Source organism: Astatotilapia calliptera, chromosome 13 (assembly GCF_964374335.1).
Source record: "Astatotilapia calliptera chromosome 13, fAstCal68.1, whole genome shotgun sequence".
Lineage (NCBI taxonomy): Eukaryota > Metazoa > Chordata > Actinopteri > Cichliformes > Cichlidae > Astatotilapia > Astatotilapia calliptera.
In genome coordinates this window covers 10,853,939-10,866,196 of record NC_137434.1, presented here as the reverse complement: position 1 = coordinate 10,866,196, position 12,258 = coordinate 10,853,939, and the positions used below count along the sequence as shown (strand labels likewise).

Sequence of the window (12,258 nt, the reverse complement as noted above, 5' to 3'; positions counted from 1 at the left end):
TGTAATATTCAGATTAAAGAAAAATGTGACTAATCACCATCTTCATCTATAATCTAATAATTATTCCTATACAAAGCTAGAAAAAACATCTTAAAAAAAAGGCTGGAGATTAGTTATAACCTATCTTCTAAAATCTATTTTGCTTCACATCGTCAACACAGACAAAAGGTCTTTTGATGAGGGATGGTCTTTTTCTCCGCTCCTTTCAATCTCTCAGAGATGAGTCAACAACAACAGCTGGGTGGAAGATTTTCTAGCTCTATCAATCATCTTTAATGGACTGAAGGACAGGCACTTGACAGAGACAAATCCTGATGGCTTTTCAAAAAAGTAACAAGAGTTTGACAGTGATGTGGATATGAGGAGGGATCGCTGTGGTGCCAATGAAAGCTACTTAACACAACAAGAGCAGATGTAGCGCTGGCTGTGGGCTTGGCATTTTTATAATATCCACTGTGCGAACAAGATTGATCACAAATGTCTAGTTGCATCTTTGCAAACATGAATTGTTCAATTCAAATTGGTACACCTATTTAAATGTGCGGTGTGTTAATGTGCATAATATCCAATTAGCCAATCATGTGGCAGCAACTCAATGGATTTAGGCAATTTAGGCATGTAGACCTGGTCGAATTGATCTGCTGAAGTTCAAACCAAGCATCAGAATGGGGAAGAAAGCGACTTTGAACGTGGCGTGGTTGTTGATGCCAGATAGGCCAGAGTTTTTCAGAAACTGCTGATCTGCTGGGCTTTTCCCACACAGTCATCTCTAGGGTTTACAGAAAATGATCCCAAAAAAAGAGAAAATATCCAGTAAGTAGCAGTTCACTGGGTGAAAATGCCTCGTTGAAGTCAGAGGTCAGAGGAAAATGGACAGACTGCTTCGGGCTGATGGAAAGACATCAGTGACGCAAATAGCCAAGCTATGCAGAAGAAGAACGTGCAATACTCTGCACCTTGAAGCAGATGGCTTACAGCCGTCACTCACCACTCCTGTCAGCTAAGAACAGGAAACTAAGCTATAATTCACACAGTTTCACCAAAACTGGACAGTAGAAGATTGGAAAAATGTTGCCTGATCTGATGCGTCTCAGTTTCTGTGGTGAAATTCAGATGATAGGACCAGGATTGCATCCATCTATCCTACCTTATATCACCTAGTTCAGGCTGCTGGTGGTGTAATGGTGTGGGACATATCTTCTTTGTACACTTTGGGTCCTTTAGTATCAACCGAGCATCATTTAAACACCACAGCCTACCGGAATATTGTTGCAAACTATGTCCATCTATTTACGCTCACAGTGTACCCATCTTCTGATGGCTGCGTCCAACAGGCTAAAGCAAAGTGTCACAAAGCTCAAACAATCTCTAACCGATTTCTTGAACATAGTGTACTCAAATAGTGATAGTGAACATTGTGAACTCAGTCCAACAGATGGATGTGATGGAGCGGGAGATTCACATCATGGATGTGCAGCTGACAAATCTACAGCAAATGTGTAAGGGTATGGAGCAAAATCTCTAAAGAATCTGTGGCACAAAGAATTAAGGCAGTTCTGAAGGCAAATTATCCCTTTAATAAAAAAAAACTTGCAGCCTGAAATAGGGAAGGAGACACAGTTTAGCAAATATCAATATCAATGCTTCCCTTGCACAGGTGAAAAGCAAACTACCATCTTCTAATGGTCATAAGAAGACATCCAGGTTTGGAAAATATTATACTGCCCTTCTCTGTTGTGCAGAGTTCCCGTGGGAGTCCGCCCTCCACAGACACTCTGACTACACTCATCACTACTGAGCATAACCGATCTTTTTACCTACGAGCACCTCAGGAACACGGTGAACAAATGCACATGGGATTCTGTGTTTTATCTCAGTACCTGAAAAGTCAGATTGCAGATAATAGTTTCTGATTTTATTTCACCGCACCCCCTGTTCATAGTTGCATTAGCTACTTTTTCTGATGTTACTGAATGTGTCGCTGTGCATCGTGTGCCCCTAAAAGCCTGGAAATTTCTTCACAGTGCCTGGAAATACAGAAGGAGATGCTAAACTGATCTGGGTGATTGCCAGAATCTCGAATGGCAAAGCCACAGATTTAATTTACCTGCTTTACTTTAACCACTTCACAGAAATGGATGGAATACAGCAGATGCATTGTGGGTAATATGCGTGTTTATTTCTGTGTCTGAGAAAGAGCTATAGAGAGGAGCAGAGAAGCACAGAAACAGAGAGAGGTTTCAGATGTACTTTGTAATTTGAAATTAAATTGCAGAGTGGAGGCAATCTAAACCTGAATGTGAGTACAGTTTTCTCTGTCCATTATTTAGGCAACTAAAAGCAGATCTGAGTTCCCATAAGTGGAGATATGACCCACATGCAATTTGGCCATCAATTTATTTTCTCATTTAAGTGGGATCTCACCATTATTCCCTGCAGATTTCTATTATGGATGCCTGCAACATTACAAAGGCGGTCTCAGAGTTTCATTAACTAAGAATGGCATTAACATTCGTTGGAGAGAAAGGACAAGTCTGTTCACTCTCCGTCACAATAAAACATCAAAGCAACAAGAAAAAACAATGAATTACTTTTTATTTTGATTATCGACGTATTTAAGCATCAGTAAAACATCATTTGTTGTCATATTTTGCAGCTGCGCCATCTAAGCTCAGTGGATTTCAATTCTATAGGTCTAATGAGCCACATGTTTCAGCAGTCTCAAAAGACTCGTGCGCGCCATTATTTCTGTGTCCCTGTTTTCATTATCCTTAGATGCAGTAATCATTCAAATGCTAAATCATCATCCTGATGCTGCACCTGCATCACGGCACTAAGAGACGATCAAAGTGACCTCTTTTTATCCCAGCTTTTAGGCTGAATCACATGTCAAGTAGCAGCCCTGAGATGAGCATGTGCTCAGCTCCGTTATGCACAACCAGTGGAGCACAGTGCTATATTTTAACTCCTATTAAGACTTCTTTATAGAGGACATTTCATTTAACTGGTTTAATATTCAGGCGGCAGCATCTGCTTCTATCAACCCCACCACTGGGCTTCCTCGGCCCCCGCTGAAAAATATAACAGTTAATACCTCATCTATCTCTCTCCTCGCAGCCTGCCACTGCTTTAGGCTGGGCCTATGTGGGACAAAACATTTATTCATCTTCTCTGAGTGCCTTGCTCAGAAAAAAGCTTCCCAGAGCAGCCACTCCAGCAAGTCCACACAGCTAATGAAGATAACTTTGAGCAGTGGCTGGACGGCATCTCTCTGAACACATAATGGGAACTAGGAGAGAGCAAGAGACAGAGGGAGAGACATATTGAGAGAGACAAAGGAGACAAGAGTGTGTGCGTATGAGTGTGTGTGTCAGTCTAGAGCAGTTTGAATTAGTTACTCAGCTGTAACCTTGGCTCCTGCCATTGTTGAAGACACCTCTACCTCGTCCTCTCAAGGCTCCGTTCCCACATGCATTAAGGGACTCAGCAAAGCTCTGCTTACTCTCCCTGGGCTTCTCCCAGGCAGCCCAAAAACCAAGGGCTTTCAATCGCTCCCTCAGACACAATGAATACCTGCTCTGCTCTCATTACAATACCCTGCTTTTCAGAAATAGTGTCAGCAGCAATTTTCTCTCCTAATTATTTTCCACTCCTCTGAGGGTTAGGTTCAGGACTGGAGCCAAAGAAGGCAGGCCAGGGTGGGCAGGAAACGGGGGGAGGGTTTCTGTATTTTACCTGGCAGGAAACGGAGAGGTCTGCATATCAGTTCATAATCTAACGGAGATAAATAGTCACTTATATCAAGGTGGATCTAAACTTCAGCCTCTGCCAACTCTATGCGAGGGCAGATCAGGAGATAAGAACCGAAACTTTTGTCAATACTTTTTCCCACACCGAGAGTTGCTGTTTCCACACAAAACCAAGCATATTCCTGAAACCACTGAGCCATATATTGCCTCTCACCTATTTTTTTGTAGTATCCATGGCAACAACATATTTCAACTCTCCTCCTAGCTCTTTTAGAGCTGTACACTGATCAAAGCCCCTCCTTAGTCCTACCTCTGTGATTTACGACACCATTTTCTACTCAACTAATTTCACTGAAGGAGATAATGACATGGATTAGTTGCTAATCAAGTGCCAATCAGAGATCTGGCTGAACTAAATGTCAGGTGGAATATATTCAAGCCATTGTGGTTACTCCCTTGTGATACTGGATTATGTGTCCTAATCACAGCAATTTTGGATGCAACAGGAGCCTGATCTCACTCTGCACTGTAACCAAGTTCCCAGGAAAGGGATAATAATCTCCATTTTACCTGTAATACTCAGGTAAACAAGGGATTTGGGCTAATAGCGTGCCAGGCATATAGTCACCGATGTTACTCTCCAAAGTGATATAAAATACCACAGGCTTACTTGACACTGGCACTGCGATGTAAGCAGGAAGCAGAACGAGTGACGCTACAATCGAAGGTTCCTGTAAGTTAATACTCTTACTGAAGAAAATCTCTGCAAAGACTGGAAGTGTTTTCTATAAAATAGCTGACTGAACGCAGTATGCTGTAACTACAATTGTATAACTGCTAGCCTTAAAAAGGACAAAATGGATCGCAGCTTTATTTGCAACCCTTAGAGGGCATGGTGACTTCACTGTCACTCCTTTTAATCCTACCCCACTCAATTAGGGTGGGCTTAATCTCTCTCGTGACCAGAAAATGAGGGAGAAGCTTCTAACATCTGGTTAACATTATGCACAAGTGTATTCTAATTTAAACCATGTACTTTTTCCTGAAGCTAACAAAGTAATTTGGTATCTAAACCTGAGAAGCATGTCAGTGGGTTATTAAACAATTAAATGTTGCTACCCTCAGTAATCAGAATGGAAAATACTAAGACTTTGATTATCAGTTTGTTCTCTTTTTTTGCACAGTGCCGCTTGGGTGGTGAATCTCTGTAGTGTTACTCCCCCTCTCCCTGTAGTACTGTCTGGATGATTTAAAAAGTAAAAATGAGACAGATGGAAATTGTAAAACCACAACAGTTTGACTTAGAAAACTAAAACACAGCTGTGTGTAAAGTGCCGTGTAACTGACATATACATAACCACTCAACTAGAGCAGTGTGTCACCAGACTGAGCGCAGGAGTGTTCAAACACACCTGCAAATGTAGAAGGTTGTCAGTGATAGCTGCTAATGTTAGCTACACTCTTTTCTTACTCTGAGACTTAATTATAAGTCCAAAATTTTAATTTCCACGTAATCAACAAGTAATTAGTCACCAGGAACAGCTTAATAAATTATTAGTGCCTAATGAAAAAAACCCTACAGATGATACAAGCTCCGTCTCATGGCTGGAAATGATGTGTTTAATCAGTGATTCAGTGAAGCAGCTAGCAGCAAAACAGCGATCAGTCCAGGACTGTAGCATATGCCTATCACTGTAAATGAGTATATTCCTCCAGGTGTCATTATCCCTTACATACAGGAACATACTGTCTTCTCTGTACATAAAGGTAATGCTTTATGTAAGTGTAGTACATGTCTAGTTCCACCAAAACCTGCTTTTTGTTGTTAGTTATTTTCATGGATCAAAACAAGACTTTAGGTGGTGACTGTGCAAGTAAGCATAACTCCTTGTCTATGTGACCTTTGTTATCTTAAAAGTCACTGTATTTTAAGGTTTAAGCAAATAAACTCCAACTTAAAAAAAAAAAAAAGATATACATGTATAACTCTTTTTGCAAAGTTTTTTTTAAAATTGCATTCCTGATGATTTTCCTTTAGTGTAAGTGTTCATTGCAATTGATTAAGAAACCTCTTTATATCTAAGGATCATAACATAGATCTACTTGTTGGTTTAAAATACTTGATGCAACCATTCATGAGAATAATGGAACATAACGTTACTTAAGTAGTTTCTTTGATATCTCTAGTCATACTTCTCAAACCTGCACTGAAGCCCAAGTGTGCATTTGCAGAGCTTAAGCTTGACTTATTAGGAGAACAGAATCTTCATGTTGTTGTTCGAGGTCAGCAAAGGAATGCCAGGTTAGGTTACCAAAGGCCATGCGACAGTGTCGTCGTCGCAAATGTAGAGTCTGACAGCTGCGGACGACTCGGTGCCAAACCCCAGCCGTGCTGAACTTTCCGAGACAGTTGCGACGGCCCCGGCGCTCATATAAAGATGTTGTTTTAACTGTTGTGCCATCATGCTGAGGCATTCCTTGTCTGAAGCAGCGGAGTCACTCTGTCACAGTGAAATGTATGATTTGCATTCTTCATATGACGGGGTGATTCTTCTTAACTTCAGCCAGGTTGGCAATACTTTATTTTGGAGAATCTAATACAATGAGTCTATTTAATGAAGCGAATCCCTTTAGCATCCTAAATCCAACCCCCAAAACGAGCAGCTCACGGTGAAAACATACAGACATAATAATGAGAATCACTTAAAGCTCGGCTGGGATTTTAGTCTCAAACTGCACGGAGTGGACAGAACACAGAGTATCAACAAACGATTATTCAAATTAGTTGTGACAAGCTGCCCAGTGTGGTTTCTGGAGTTCTTTTGTAGTTTCCATACCAAAGTTATAATGATTTGCATTCCCTCGCAGCACAGGTAGACTATACACACCCAAACAGACATGAATGCATGATGTCTCTTACATCATATAATCCTATAGTGAAATGCCTGTCTCAATAGTTATGGACGCAGAGGTGAAGTGCAAAAAGTGTGCCAGCCTATCATCAAGGCACCATCTCTCAGGATACGATTGTGTCATTTATAATCACACTTGGCATGTCACATCACATTGTGCTTACAGAATGGCATCCGTCTGGAAGGAAATCCAAAATTTCTCTGTTCTATTAGACTTCCTGGGTCTGAAAAGCCTCTTTCATCTCAGGGTGTGAGGTGCGTTAATAATCACAGATAAACACAAGCGTCCTTTTACAGCTTTCTCCCTCCTTCAATATCTCACTCATTTTTCACCTTTGACTCCTCACCCACTCTCTTATTACAAACAAGCACTCTGCCAGTGTGGCTATTATCGCCCCTTCTCCTAGGTTAGATTACCTTTGGAACCTGAAGCTTTACTATCACTGTAACGTTAGAGAGAGGAAAGAGAGTTTCCACAGACTGAATCATATGGGAGGCCAGTGTATTGTGCATGTATGATTGTGCAACCAAGTACATGCGGTGTCTCTTGTGGGCAAAGTAACATTAATTCCCATAAATGTGGCATCATATCATACTAAAATGAAAAAAAAAAATCATCATGGCTTCCATGCCTGTGCACATATGTTAGATGTTTCGAAAATTAAACACTTTATCAATGCTTCCTTTGTGCTCCCAGGAGGAATCAACCCATTTCTGATCAATCTGAGACATTATAAACAAGAATAATATGACATGACAGGTAATTCTGACATCAAAGAGCTTTCGGACGTGTACATCTGTGGTATAAAGGTAGTTAAGCCAACACCAGGAAGCATCTCCTATCAATAAGCTCGCCACGTATCTCAATGGGTCGAGAGCAAATCAGCTGCCAGAGAAGATAACATAAAATATTCTTTTTCCTGATTTCAATTCCACCACTGACCATTAAGGACTCCCTATGGACTACATCAAGAGTCAAAACCAGATTTGAATTATTGATTAGGTACAGCTTATTCTCACTTAATATTAATGCAGATCTATCACTTCCACCACTAACACATCATCAGCCTTTCATGTTTTTTAGTAATAAATTAAGTATAGGAAGCTCTATCAGTTGCTTAACACATGACAAGCCCTCCTTGGATAAAGAACTATCTGGAATCGATAGAACACACCTATTCACACTCCAAACATAATTAAATGCCGCCTCCTGGAGAAATTGCTCTCTTTGAAAAGTTCGGCTAATGGGGGACACGCTAATGTTGAGAAAACATGGCTGGAAAACACAATTCCCCCCGAGCAGATCCTGGCCAATTACATCATAAATTACTTCCCTGCACAAAGTTCATCTTTTGATTTTCCCAAGAGAGCCGGCTGTAGGAAGGTAAAGGATGACTTTTCTAGGAACAACCTGACTAGAGGTGAGAGTTGGAACAGAAGCGCTTTGTTCAATGCAAACGGGCTCTGAGAACAATCAGGACAGGACAAGACAAATGCATGTAATTATTGGACAATCCGAATAGTAAGCTTTACGGCTCATGAGGAGAGAAAACAAGCATGGCTGCTGCTTCACACTCTTGGATCTTGAGGCCAAAACTCTGTGGCAAGTTCGTAATTGCGGAAATGAAGAAAGATGGACCCGTTCAATGAAAGGCCACTGCTTTCAATTAAAATGCATGAACAGCTGTTGCTATTATGCATGGTTCTTTGAGTTTACTGGTGCAAAGCGCATCTTCAGCAAAGCCTACAGCTATGTACGATACATTTACATTTGTACAAGTATGAGAAGCTTGCAAAGCCACAGAAAGCTACACAATTAAAATATCATCATAGTTTTGAATTCCTTTATTTTAGCCTCGCTCTGTAACCTGCAAAAAATACACTGCTTGAATCTCTTCTTTGCTTCGGCTAATTAAAAGTCAAAAAACACCATACTCGCTCATGGTTTCGGTATATTACTAGGAACTGGGATTCGATATTTATTTTTTCCGTCAATCTAATATTAATAGTTTTTATTTTTCAACACTAAATATTACTATGGAGGAGTTCTATTCCAGCTTTCATGGTGAGAGCCATGCCATCCACAAATCGCCACAGCTCAGTAGTTTATATAGTAGCATTCAATTCATTTCAATTTTCTTTATATAGTGCCAAATCGCAACAACAGTTGCCTCAAGGCAATTTATATTGTAAGGTAACGACCCTACAATAATACAAAGAAAACAAAGAAAACACCAGCAATCACATGACCCCATATGAGCAAGCGCTTTAGCGACAGTGGAAAGGAAAAACTGCAGGAAGAAACCTGCAGCAGAATCAGGATCATGGAGGGGCGCCCATAGTGGCATGTAGTTTATATAGTATAGTTTACATTGCATGTGCTGTTAACTGAATCCTTATTTATTTCCATAAGAACTAGAAAAAATAAAATTACTGCTTAAAAAAAAATCAAAGGAACACTTAAACTGCATCAGCTCTTGTTGAATAAAATATTCAAGCCACAGACGTACAGTACACTGTGTATCACACTGAGAAGAAAATGACGTAGAAACAACGGGGGCCGACAGGGGGCCACACAAAATAAATCTTTAAATACTGCAAAAAAAGTTGAGACTGATATATTTAATATAAAATACATTAAAAACTAAATGTAAACTAATGTCAATAACGCCAGGGGGTAAGTCATTTTCTTCTATTAACGCTTACTGCTGTGTTACAATAATGAACACATTATATTGTGTAGATAACAGCAAAGGTAGGGTGATATACCCTAAGGTATAGAGTTGACTTAATTTGATTCCTGCTCCTGCATAGCTTCAAATACCTCAGAAATATCAAAATTAAGAATTTAAAACACATAAAAACTAAAATAATGGTAAAAAGTACGAAATTAGATTAGACGGTGATAATAGTGGTAGAAAGGATTATGTAGGTTCCCATCGTATCTATTTAGTCTTAACATTAGCCTCAAATATATTTTAGATGTGCGGCCAGTGGGGAAAGAGGCTGGATATGAAGGTGTACAGCAGTTATATTAATGTGTTTCTTCTTTCATTATAAACATTTTTGTGATATCTGCCAGAAAAGGAAAAAGCTACAGACTTAAAGTTAAAGTGCTGAAATCAATACAATCATACCTAAGTGTGTTCTTTTCTTTTAAAACAGGTACTGAAAATAATGTCTTTTTTCCATCACCACGAAGGAACTGAAACAAAATGATTAAAAAGAGCAAAAACTGAATTAAATCAGGGAAAACTCCTGGCAGATATTGTTATTTGAATTTTATGATCCTGAGATATGGTTTTTCTAAGAACAAATAGACTTGATAGATCTTCACAGAATTATATGTTTGCTTGAGAGGTATAAAAGTCTAAAATGACTGTATTAAAGTTCTCAAGTGTTAGTCAACAATTATACTGATTGCTTTTCCATTAAAAACAAAATTATAATTATGGATATTCCTTTAACTGTAGCCTATAATTCAGGGCAATCACAGCACTTGTCAAGCAGACCCCCGGTGTGCCTCGATGCTATAAAAATCATTACCCTTGTGTAACTCTGAGTAAGCAAACAAAGAGGAAAAAGGCCACTGGGGCTGAAGCTTGAGATAGCCAGAGTGGATTCCTCTCCTGTGATTTATCTGACAGGGCCCTGACAACTTTCTTGCAGAATCCCAAAGTGCGCCATCTATTAATTGAGCCTGTGTCAGCACAGGGGAGATTAAGCATCCACAGCTGCCCACTGAAAAGTCTTCCCCAGGCCCAGCTGTGAGACACAAATCAAAGGCCTTGCCACCGAGATGAACAGACAAAAGACGGAGCCCACCTCCATGCAACGCAAACACAAAGATCAGCAGTAATGTCCTGCTGCGATTTATAGTTTAGTAAACATCTCCAGTGACACGCTTTGGTGGGGACAGTTAAAAGTTGCATTTTTAAACAATAATTCAGATCAATTCAAGGTGATATAACGCCAAGTGTGACTAGTGGTTGCCACACTAGTCACTGAGCTAACTTTAAACATGTTTTGCCTCTTGACTCCCTGTCCTTCATAAATGATCTCACTGTCCTTTTTTCCCCAGGCTCCAGTGTAGTAAAAAAAAAAGAAAAAGAAAAGCCTTGGGCAGACTACTGGGCCTGCTCAGCTCCGTAGATCTTCAGTTAAGGCCTGTCATCCTAAAACTGCCTCTTGTAAAAGACCTGTGTGGTCTCAGTGCTTAACCAGCAGCCATGGCCTGGCTTCATCATGTGAGGCTCCTCACTGCAGAGCCAAGGATTAACCGAAATTGGGCTTTTATAATTATACTGTCATGATTCCAGGCCTTTCCTGCTGGTCTTTTTAATTAAGTAGATAATTTCTCTCTGGGGATGACCAGCTTTAACATACTTACAGGCTATTTCGACAGTGGCCTCTTCTCAGAGCTGTGGCAAAAATCTGATGAATCAAAACTATTATTTTGTCATGAAAACCTAAACAATATCACATGCGGGGCTACCGCAGGACTGCATTTGATAGAAATAAATCAGTGGGGGGGGGGGGGGGGGGTGGTGGTGAATGATAATGAGACTGCTCAAGCGTTGTCCTGGCGTCCCACCCACCCACCTCAGTGACAACTATAAAAGCTGCCCTATCTCTGAAGGGTGGAGATGAATCTTGGGAGGGTAATAGGGTCTTCTGTCACTCATGCCTTTGTGAGTGACAGTGACAAGTCTAATAATGAGAGAGATGCCTGGTCACCCTTTCATTCAACCATTTCACTGAAGAGACCTATCTCTGCCATCCGGTGAGCAGTCATGCACCCATGCAGCACCAGCCTTGCTCGAGCAAGGTTTTATAATTCAAATGGAACAATATAATGGCCTCTACAGTGGCAGCATTCAGATAGATGCTTGTCCACAGCTTGGCTCACTGCCCATTAATTTTAAAACCCCCCACAAAAGGAAACCAAACTGTTTTATGATGTACCCCAGGAGGGACTGAAACAGTAGTGAATATGGTCATTTGGGGGGGAAAATATACTTTTCTGGTAAAACATTTGGCATAAAAAAAAAAAAAAAAGCTGAGCATCATAAGTCAGAAAGTGTTCAATTTTTCCACTGAGCTTTCTCTCTTTAGAGAAAAGCCAGCGTTATACATTACATTTAGTGTCAAGATTTTATGCTTTGGGGATTGCAGAAGAGTAATATCTGTGTTTACACATTACACACTAATGCCGTCGCACACCACTTTCTGTATCACAAACTGGCAGGATATCAGTTATTAAGGCTATGATGGAAGCCATTGACCTTCCAGAAATGATATGTGGACTTACAATGAAGTGCGCTTTGTCACCTCTGAGAATATTAGTTATCAATTCTGACTCTAAATCTCTCAGGTCAGCATATATGTCATCAGGGCGGTGAAGCAGCAGTGATGAATGTAGACAGAACAGCGAGCCACATTCTTTGTTTTGGAGCCAATCTGATCGTTTCTTTATAGCTCTTAAGCAGGTTATGATCCATTTTTCATGTCTTATACAAAGATGGGATATACTAAATCCATTTATGGCATAATTGCTGATGCCATTAAAGAAGAGCTTAAGATATATATTTTAAAAT

The 12,258-nt window shown here is 40.2% G+C and overlaps 1 protein-coding gene across 1 annotated transcript in view; it reads right to left on the bottom strand.

The window, feature by feature from the left end:
• The window catches only part of macrod2 (mono-ADP ribosylhydrolase 2), a 399,684-nt gene that overhangs the window by 235,665 nt on the left and 151,761 nt on the right, over window positions 1–12,258 (bottom strand). The window lies entirely within an intron of this gene.